Source organism: Siphateles boraxobius, unplaced genomic scaffold (genome assembly GCF_051911475.1).
Source record: "Siphateles boraxobius isolate OS27281-9 unplaced genomic scaffold, OSU_SipBor_1 6, whole genome shotgun sequence".
Taxonomy (NCBI): Eukaryota; Metazoa; Chordata; class Actinopteri; order Cypriniformes; family Leuciscidae; genus Siphateles; species Siphateles boraxobius.
This window is the reverse complement of record NW_027509186.1, coordinates 22,393,972-22,403,910: the sequence shown is the minus strand read 5'-3', so window position 1 is coordinate 22,403,910 and position 9,939 is coordinate 22,393,972. Positions and strand designations below refer to the sequence as shown.

The 9,939-nt window shown below is 43.2% G+C and overlaps 1 pseudogene; it reads right to left on the bottom strand.

Annotated features, from left to right (window-relative positions):
- Positions 1 to 1,128: 1,128 nt before the first annotated feature.
- LOC143716502 (uncharacterized) lies at positions 1,129 to 2,399 on the bottom strand (annotated as a pseudogene).
- Between the last annotated feature and the right edge of the window lie 7,540 nt (positions 2,400 to 9,939).

Here is a 9,939-nt window from a genome sequence, read left to right as displayed (position 1 = left end):
TTTAGATACTTCGAGCTCCAAAGCTAAAAAATCAAATGGTTTAACTGATGATTTTGACAGTAGTACATTAACTTGATATTGATTTTTGATGTAAATTGCTACACCCCCACCTCTATTAAGGCGGTCAGTCCTAAAAACATTGTAACCACTAATATTGATTTAATATTGAATGTAAGTTTTACATTATAGGCTTAAAGGGTAACTAAACCCTAAACCGACTTTTTTTAGTTAATTATCTGTAAGAATGGGGCTTTATTAGTGCTATCCTTTGATTCGAGTTTTTTGACATTTGGGTATAAAGTGTTTTAATTCTACAATATATGGTGTAAAAACGTCTGAGTGCTGCCCTCTTCAGGTTGAACGGTGGCTACTGCAGTTGAATTTTCCTATTGGCTGTTTGGGGTGGTTCGTGACGTAAGCGGTGGCAGGTGACGAAAGCAGGTTCCAGTTTACCACGCCCTTGGTATGAGCTACCACGCCCTTGGCAGTATAAAAACCATCTTGTTTCGTCAAAACCACTGTTTCGACAGTCCCGAAATCTAAGCTGTTGTCCCGAATCCCGAATCCTGCCCTGATTGTCCCGAAAATTATTCTAAAGCAAAATCTTGAGTAGGCCTAGTTATTGTCTGATAAAACATTAAAAACTGTCCGTGGAGGTTGAGTCGCAGTTTGAGCCAGCGGCTCTAATTAATATGGCTCTGGCCCTGTGTCCACAGACAATTCAACATCCTCGACTTAAAATGACAGCTCTGTTGCAAAGCTACTTGCGTCACTCCAGTCAGTCTCCATTTTAGTGTCTGACAGCAGCTGTCAATTAATCCGTCTCTACGGGTCTCAGGTGCATTTGCCATGGACCAGAAAGCAAGGACGATATGGTAGCCTGTGACAACCAAACATACAATGCTACAAAAAAGGCATGACCTAAAGTGTTAGTTTCTGCACTTTAATGTTAGTGATTACTTCAATTCACAAATATATAAACTAGCCTATATAATATTCTGTTCATATATGATTTGCACAGTTATCACTATTGTAATTGTTAAAATATGCAAGTATTAAGCCTTACCAATGTGTTCGTTTTCATACTTCATTTAGCTTTCAAAGTGAATAAAACAAAAATACAATACATTTATGAAATTTTTTGTCAAACATGCTTTTTTGTTAATGCAAGGCTGGTCGAGCAGGATAAAGCATCAGCACATTGCAATAGATGGACATATTGGAAGGAGTACAAACAAAGTTGTATACATTGAAATTAAGTTTAACTTTTACATCAGACAACAACAAAAAAAAAGTGCAAAATGATGGGACCCCACGACAAGGGTTGAAAACCACTGTACTACACTACAGTTGGACATTGGTTTGTCAGCGCACAACAGACAGTGACGATCTTATCTAAAAATGTGATATCCTCACCTTCACTTGGGAGGATCATGTTGATGGGTATGGTTCCTGTTAAAATGTTATATTTTTGACAAATATTTCCAATCACTCTTTCAACATAGATTCTTAGGTGAGCTACTTTTCTTGTCTCCTCCACATCTCTTGCAGCTAGCTGACAGTAACCCTTTGTAAAGGCTGGGAGTTTGACCTCTGCACACAACATGCCAACACTTTCCTTTATATCAAAACCTCTATCAGCCAATACAATGTCTTCTGGCAACAATTTTTCAAGAAAACCACTATTTTCTGTAATGTGTTTATCACTTGTGGCCACCCCACCCTTTTGAAACAAATAGATCCCTTTGGTGAAATACCTATCAAATATTTCATAGTGTGATTGTGCTTGTAGCTTGAAAACATTTGAGCACGTGCTTTCAGATTTGATGGTTTCTCTGTGAAAATCTCAAAACAGTCAATGATCACTGCTACTCTGCGTCAAAGGAATCCACAAATTAGTGAGGCATACTTTTTTGTAAAGTGTCTCTTTCTGGCCATATGATGGAACGGCTCAGGTTTTCATACATAAATGACACAATTTCATGAAATGTTCTGTATACTGTCTTTGAGGAAACACGAAAGAGATGGGCTAGATGTTGTGCAGGCAGATCCAGTCTGAGGCGCATAAAGGTTAAGAGAAGCATTTGAAATGGACTAAGAACTTTCTTCTTTTGGTCTGACATGAGAGGCACCAAAAAATGTAGTAAGGCCATAAAGGTTCCCAGGTTTGGCACCCTTGTGTAGTACTTCACTTTATCATCATTGTCTCCAAAAAGACTATCAGACATCCTGTGCTAATCAAGTTCACGTCGCAGCTGTATGTTTTCTTCCAACAGGCGGTTTACTTCTGCAGATCTGTGCACACATAAGTTACATTCTGTTTGTGTCACTGCAATCCCCTGAGTTGTGTGGGTCTCTTCCTCAGTGTGTTGCTCGCCACGTCCTACAGCATCATGTGTCTACTCCTCCTCAGTGTGTTGATCACCATCTCCAGCCGCTTGTGTCTCCTCAGCATGTGGCACAACATCTCCATCAGCCTCTTGTGTCTCCTCAGTGTTTCGCTAACCAACTCCTTCAGCTGGCTGCAGTGTGTTTTTTTCTTTCCTCCCTCTTACTTCGTCTTGCAGAGCGTGTAGTGTTGGTGTGAGAGATTTCTGTTTGACCCAGATGGAGGGTGGGTGCCCAGTCTGGGTCAGTCTCAGTCATCTCCTATGCAGGTTGACCTGCAATAACATGAAAAAGTTTCTATCTTCATAACATGGGACCAAAAGTGTTAACATTAATCATAGATTATACTAAAGTATTAGTGCAGACACTGAGCAAAAGTGAAATTACATTTCTGCAAAAACACAGCAAGTGACATTAACTTTCAAGCCTTACAAATTTAAAAAATTACTTTTTTTCCATTCTAAACCTATATAGTTGAAATTGCAGTTGAGTAAAGTATAAAGTAAGGTACAAAAGCCCAAAATAATAAGTGCTGTGGTGAAGTAAAATAATTATTTTATAGCCCTGTATAAGACGATTGCGTAACATTTTACAGTACAGACAATAAAAGACTAATACTTTAAATTTGTCAACATCATCACCTTTATGTCTTACATTTATGAAAATGTTGAGAGCAGAGTCAGCAGACATACATAAACGGAGATATGTTTGTAAAGGTGATGTTTTTGCATCGCACAGCTCCAACCTAAAAAACGACGTCATAACTTCGGCACCAATTTGAGCCGATGTCACAGTTACGTCACGGCGCTAGATGGAGGCAAAACAAAGGGGAAACTGCAGGCGGCCAATACAAACCAGCACCGTTTCGGCTACATAATAAGGAACTTAAATTATTATTATTATTATTATTATTATTAAATGTCATCTTGTTGTGTTGTTGAGTGCAAGAATCAATGAAAAATGAATATGCTGTATCTGGAATTTCTATTTCTAGAAAAATTGACATCATTAAAATCGCACCGTAAATTCATACTTTACATTGTCGTCTTCTTGGCGCTGGATAGGCAGAACTGCGGATCGTAGCACACAAGTCTTGTACATGACCATTCATCACATAGTTATAGGCATCTAAAGATTTATATGCCCTCAGTTTCTATTTACGCTCTGTTTCTCTATCGGATAGGTGTAGAAGTCAGGCCACTCAACCGGAGATATAGCGTTTACGTTAATCCTGTCAGATCGTCCATCCATTTAGTGAGCGTGTATGGGTCGGCCAATCCGGTTCCGTCTGTTAAAATTAACTTTTGCAAATAACAATTGCGGTCCTGGACAGTGAGTGAACTTGCACATTAAGATAAAATCGCATTTTCTCCAGTCATTGTTAAAAAACAAGCTAACAAAACTTGCAAACTAACGTTAGGGATGCGGCCAGAGGAATCGTTCTACAACCACCTAAGCTCCGCCCACAAAATAACGTCACTATGTTTACCAACTGAAAAGGGGTCTATATAAAGATAATAAATTCTTCACTTACGAGGATAAGTCAGATAATTGGCAGAGGTATTTGTACACCATCGAGGACATATTTATGAATAAAAATATTGATTTTAGATAATAAAATACCTAAAAAAATACACATAGTCCCTTTAAGGAACACTCCGACATTTTGAGACTTTAGCTTATTCACTGTATCCCCCAGAATTAGATAAATCCATACATAGCCTTTTCATCTCCGCGCTTCTACCTGTAGGCTATATAGGCTACTGGGAACTATATTCTCAGAAGGCGAAGCACTTCTACTTGGGCGGAAAAGTACCTTTCGTGCTCACACGTAGAATGATAATTGTCATTTAAACTTACCTAGAGCGTGCAAGGCAGTTTTCATTTATTTCTCAAACAAAACGCAAGAACACCACAGCGATGCTGTATCATTTTGGCAAAGGCTTCACCGGGTATGTGTGTGCGCGTGCTGGAGAACGTCATTTCCGTTTGTGGCGTGTTTGCAGCGGTAGGCATTTCGATCATGGATATGTCGTTGATCATGCGATGGCCACCAGAGGTGTTCATTATCAGTCAGAATCACTCACTACTTAGAACGCAGAGGTATTTGCTTCACAACAGGTGTGTAAATGGGAGACTCATTGCAGGTTGCACAGCTCACTGTAGCAGCACTTTCTGAGACCGCACGGGCAGAGTGAGCAGTTGCATGCTCTAGAGCAGTGGTTCCCAAACCTGTCCTGGCGACCCACCAACACTGCACGTTTTCTCTGTCTCCCTAATCAAACACACCTGATTCAACTCATCAGCTCATTAACCCATGTGATTATGAGCTGATGAGTTGAATCAGGTGTGTTTGATTAGGGAGGTCAGAGAAAACGTGCAGTGCAAACGATCGCACTGCTCTAGAGTCTAGGGCTATGTTTACATGGAAACGATCTGAAGAGAAAACGCAAAAGTGGCGTTGCTTTATCACTTTTTATTCTGCGTTTAGACAAGCGTTATTGGGGGGAAATCCGCGTGCATATGATGACGCAAAAGTGTGTGAAATTCGATGTAGTATGCACTCCAGGCGGCTAGGTGGCAATGTGAAGCGAGAGCCACAGTGAGCAGATTTGCGTTTTTACTGTTTAGATGGGAACGCGGCGGTGGATCGTTTTTAAGATTTCCACTCTGGAGGGTGGTTTAACTTTTTTGCGTTTTTAAGCCTCCAAAACGCTGTCGCCGTGTAAACGAAAGGCACATCCGGTAAAATATTTTTACGTTTTCACCCAGAATCGTTCTCGTATAAACAGGGCCTAAATGTCATTCATTGAATAAGTCTTCATGCTGTGTCGAGGGCAGACAGTCGGTAGCAGGCTGCGAAGTTCAGAAGTGACGTGGGTTTCACTCTCAGATTGTGTTGTTGACATAACCATTGCATGGGACAGATATAAAATGCCAAGTAGTAACGCATTAGCAATGTAACTCAGACAATAGATATAGTAGAATATCAGCTCAAATATTTGAGTTCTTTCCTAAATATCATAAAATAATGACTCGTATATCTAATGTTCATGGATTTCTATTCTCTTGGTGGACACTGCTATACAGCATCTGCAGCACCATCACTAAATTTAGGGAACTCTGGGTTCCAGAACCAGGATGGGCATTCACGTTTAAATATTAACCTTTGCTTAATCTACGAAACAAACAAACAATTCTTTATTTGTTCAAGAAAGGCTTTACAATTGTGCATTTGACGCAATAGTAAAATACTAGCATACAGCAGCAGAGATGCGTAATAAGATACAGCAGAAGCAGAGAGCCTTCTATGTAAGGTTACTGGCACTAAGCATAGTGTACATGAGAAAATGTTCACTAGAAAACATATAGCCATTTAATTGGGACTATTACTTTATTTACCAACACTTTTCAAGGCTGATGTTTTCATTTACTAGTGCATGTTTTCAATAACTTAGCTCTCCTTATTAGCTAGGCTCCTTGCATGATGGCTAATAACTTTTTTTAAAGCTGGGTCTCCAACATTGACAGCGCTGTGTTGGACAGATTTGTGCTGCGGTGTCGCATGAGGGAGAGAGAGCGCGAGAGGTAGGCTACGGGTGAGTGAGAGAGAGAGAGGTACGGCTGATTGAGAGAGAGTGAGAGGGACGAGCGAGAGGTAGTGCTGCGCGAATGCGCTACGGCGCTCTGCAATCAAATAGGCCTACATTTTTAAATGGGCTTAGTAAAAATAATTGATGTTTTATTAAGAAGGTTCGGGAGGAACACGTTCTAATGATCAAGCAATCAAGCCATTCCAGCCAGCTGTCAGCAATCAGTAATCAACAGGTCCACTCAATCAGCACGAGTAAAACCTATAAATATACACAGTCGACTCACCCATATTCCTCTACAGTTTTCAGCATTTGGTTTACTCCTTTGCTAAGATGTCCCAAATGCAACATTCCCCGTCAGATGATGAGCTCAACCATGCTCCGTTTCCTACGCCGCCATCAGCTGGCCCCAGGGCCTCTCCACCTGATACCGCCTCCGAGCCCCAAGTTTCATCTCGCGGGCACCGGTGCACAAGCAACCCCTCGCACGCCAAGACGCAGAGGTTTACCCTCACCTCCACCTGCGAGGACTCCAGCTTCCTCCCCGGCGTCCTCCTATCGTTCGGCCGTACCAACGATTCCGCCTATTGGAAAGTGGACAGTCTTGAGTCTGAGACAAGCGCTGATAAATTCTGATATTCAGCCCTCATGCAGGATGACTAAAGCACAACTATACAACTTGTACGTTACCTTGCAATCATCAAATCTCTCTCCTAAATCCACCCCAGGTTCCAAGGCGGCCAGCAGGCCGGGAAAATCTCGAGAGGCCCCGAATTCGCCTTGCCTGACTCCGCCACCTTCTCGTACAAGGTTCGGTTTACCGCACGCTTCAGCCCGCGGTGCCAGGATTTCTGCGAGACTGGGTCGCGCTCCAGATTCCGACGCCACGAGCTGAGCTTGCCTTTTCAGCACGGCGCTTCACGCTGCAGCGCCATACACAGCTGGGCCCGCCAGCTCACCTTCTGCCTCCCAGTTTTTTCCTCCTGCTGTTTCTAACTCATTTTCTCTCCAGTGGCGTCCGGCTCCCGTAGCAGACGCTAGCGTGAGGCTGCCTCCGCTAGCGGTGCAGGCTCAAACTTTCCACTATCTTCCTGCGACTACTGCTAACCCCTCCCCTTTTCAGTGACCTGCAGCTCAAGCAAGTGCGAGACCGCCTCTGCTCGCAACACAGGCTCAGGCATCTCATCCATTTCCTCTTTTCCCCCCTTATGCATCTCTCAATTTCCCTTCTCAAGCCCCACAGGCCGACCTAAGTGTGAGGCTGCCTTCGCCGATAGTCGCAGCCCAGGCTTCTCTCCCTTACAGCTTCTCTTAAATGCCAAATCACAGTATTCTCTTTTCACAGCTACCCCGATGCCAGTCCCGCCAAACAATGTCGCTCTGGAGCCTCCCCCAGTGATTCACAACATCAGAGCACAGATTCTGGCAGGTGCGGATGTAGACCTTTCACATTTACTTTCTCTGCTTCCCGTATACGCTTCTAATCGCCAGTAAGTCTGCGGGGATTTTTCAGTCGCCTTAAAAAATCAAAACATACATTCATCACGTTTACTTTCTTTTTCTGAGTTTTCAATCGCTTTCAGCCACTTTACTGACATCATTTGCTCAGCCTTCCCTCATAGGCGGCGCGAACTGAACGACTATTTAGCGCTGATAGCCGAGCTCGCGTTGTCCTACGGGGGAGGGCACTTTTACACATCACAAACTCTTCTCAGCAAAATGCGCTGTCAGGGTTTCACAGTGGAACCAATGCCCTTACTGGGGAGCACTAGACACTGACCTACACAGCAGAGTTTTCCTTGGCTTCAGGAATATTTCTTGCGCAGTCTGCAGGTCAGTGGCACATTCCACAATATCGTGCCCTCAAGTTAACCTCTCTGTTCCCCCATGCCCGGAAACAGCACCAGTCAAATCCACCAGCTACACACCAAGACCTGCGACTATTAACCTATATCCACACGAGGCTCATTTCAGCTCCAAAGCACTTACGGACAGCAAACAGCCTTGCAACAATTTTAACATCGGCAAGTGCACCAGGCAGCGTTGTTCGGTACTTGCACATATGTAGCTTCTGTGGCGGTGCTCATGCCCGTCCTGTATGCCCTGTGTTTAAAGATGTCAATAAAAAATTATTTATCCACTCCCGTGAATATTTCTCGCCTTTCTATCGAACTAGCTCACCACCCGGACTTTGACTTCACTGAATATCTGCTGTCCGGCCTACAACACGGTTTTAAACCTGGAGTGGTTTGTCCGCTCTCCAAAACATCATCTGCGATAATCTCCAATCGGCTCTCGCCGAGCCCGACGTGGTAGACAACCTGATTAAAAAAGAAGTCGAGTCAGGCTTCATGTTTGGCCCTTTTGACAAGCCTCCTTTAAAGTTTTTCGCATTAGCCCCATTGGAGTAGCTACGAGAAAGTTTTCAGGTAAGAAACGCCTCATAGTCGATCTGTCAGCTCCACATAAATCCCTGTTCCCAAGCGTTAACGGCCTGATACCACTTGACGAATTTTCTCTCAAATACCACGACGTAGATCAAGCAGTTGACCTGATAAAAATCGTGGGTCGGGGTGCCTGGCTTGCAAAAATTGACATCACTTCATCTTTTAAAGTGATGCCCATCGACCCGGATTCATGGGACTTATTTGGAATGCGCTGGCATGGGAAATTCTATTTCGCCGTACGCTTAACTTTTGGATGCAAAAGCAGCCCCAAAATTTTTGACATGCTATCTGAAGCCGTTTGCTGTTAATCTGGATTTCAGCATGTGATCAATTTATCTTAATTGCTAAACACATCCACGGATCAAAAAAACAAATTGCTGACTCTCTGTCTCGCTTTATGTTTCAGAAATTCAGGATGCTGGCTCCAGAGGCAGACAAGCTCCCAACTCCAGTACCTTATTATTCGGAATTAATATTCCCGTAACCCACCCGCAAAAATCCCTCCTCAACATATCGCTCGACACCAATCTCCAAGCAGTTTCCTCCAGAACTCTCCAATCCTATGTGACCGCATGGAGATGTTTTAAAGCCTTCCAACTTTCTTATAACACGCCATTCCCTGATTTTTCCCTCCTTACAATAACCTCCTTCATCTCTTACCTTAACAGCGTTAAGAGCCTCCAAGGCGGGTCCATCAAAAGTTATTTAAGCGGCATCCAATTTTTTCACAAATTGATTCACGGCGCCCCCTCACCGGAGATAAATAATTTCCAAACCTCCCTCTTAATAAAAGGCATCCAACGATCCCAGCCCACCCGCCCGGACACCAGACAACCCATAATGTTAGATATTCTTACCAAATGTATTCATACCCTCCGCACAGGCTACCAATCCCTTAATACCTCTCGCACACTCTACCACATGTTTATTCTAGCTTTTTTCGGTTTCCTAAGATGCTCTGAACTGGCTATCACTTCCAGATTTGACCCAAAAATCCACCCAAACATCTCAGACCTTTCAGTGCTTGACAGTGAAACTATCTCTTTTCTGATTAAACAAAGCAAAACAGACCAAACCAATAAAAGGCCACTTCATATATATTTTCAACCTCTCGTCACCTATTCAACCATTCCAAACTATAGTAGCATACCTCCAACTGAGAAACTCTCATGCCAAATCCCATCTCGAACCCCTGTTCATAGACGACTCTAACAAACCCGTGACACGCTTTTGGTTCCAAAAACACCTAAAATATGTTCTCCAACTATCGGGCATCCCAGCAGAGAATTTCTCCAGCCATTCCTTCCGCATCGGGGCAGCAACCTCAGCAGCCCAAAAAGGCCTCTCCCAGCAACAGATCCAAGCGCTTGGAAGATGGTCCTCAGACGCGTTCCAAACCTATATCAGAACTAACCGTTTCCATATCATATGCCAAATACGCATAACCATTTATTCTCTGATCATTTGTAAGTGTGAACTTGTGAATTGATGTTTTCTTAAGAAGGTTCGGG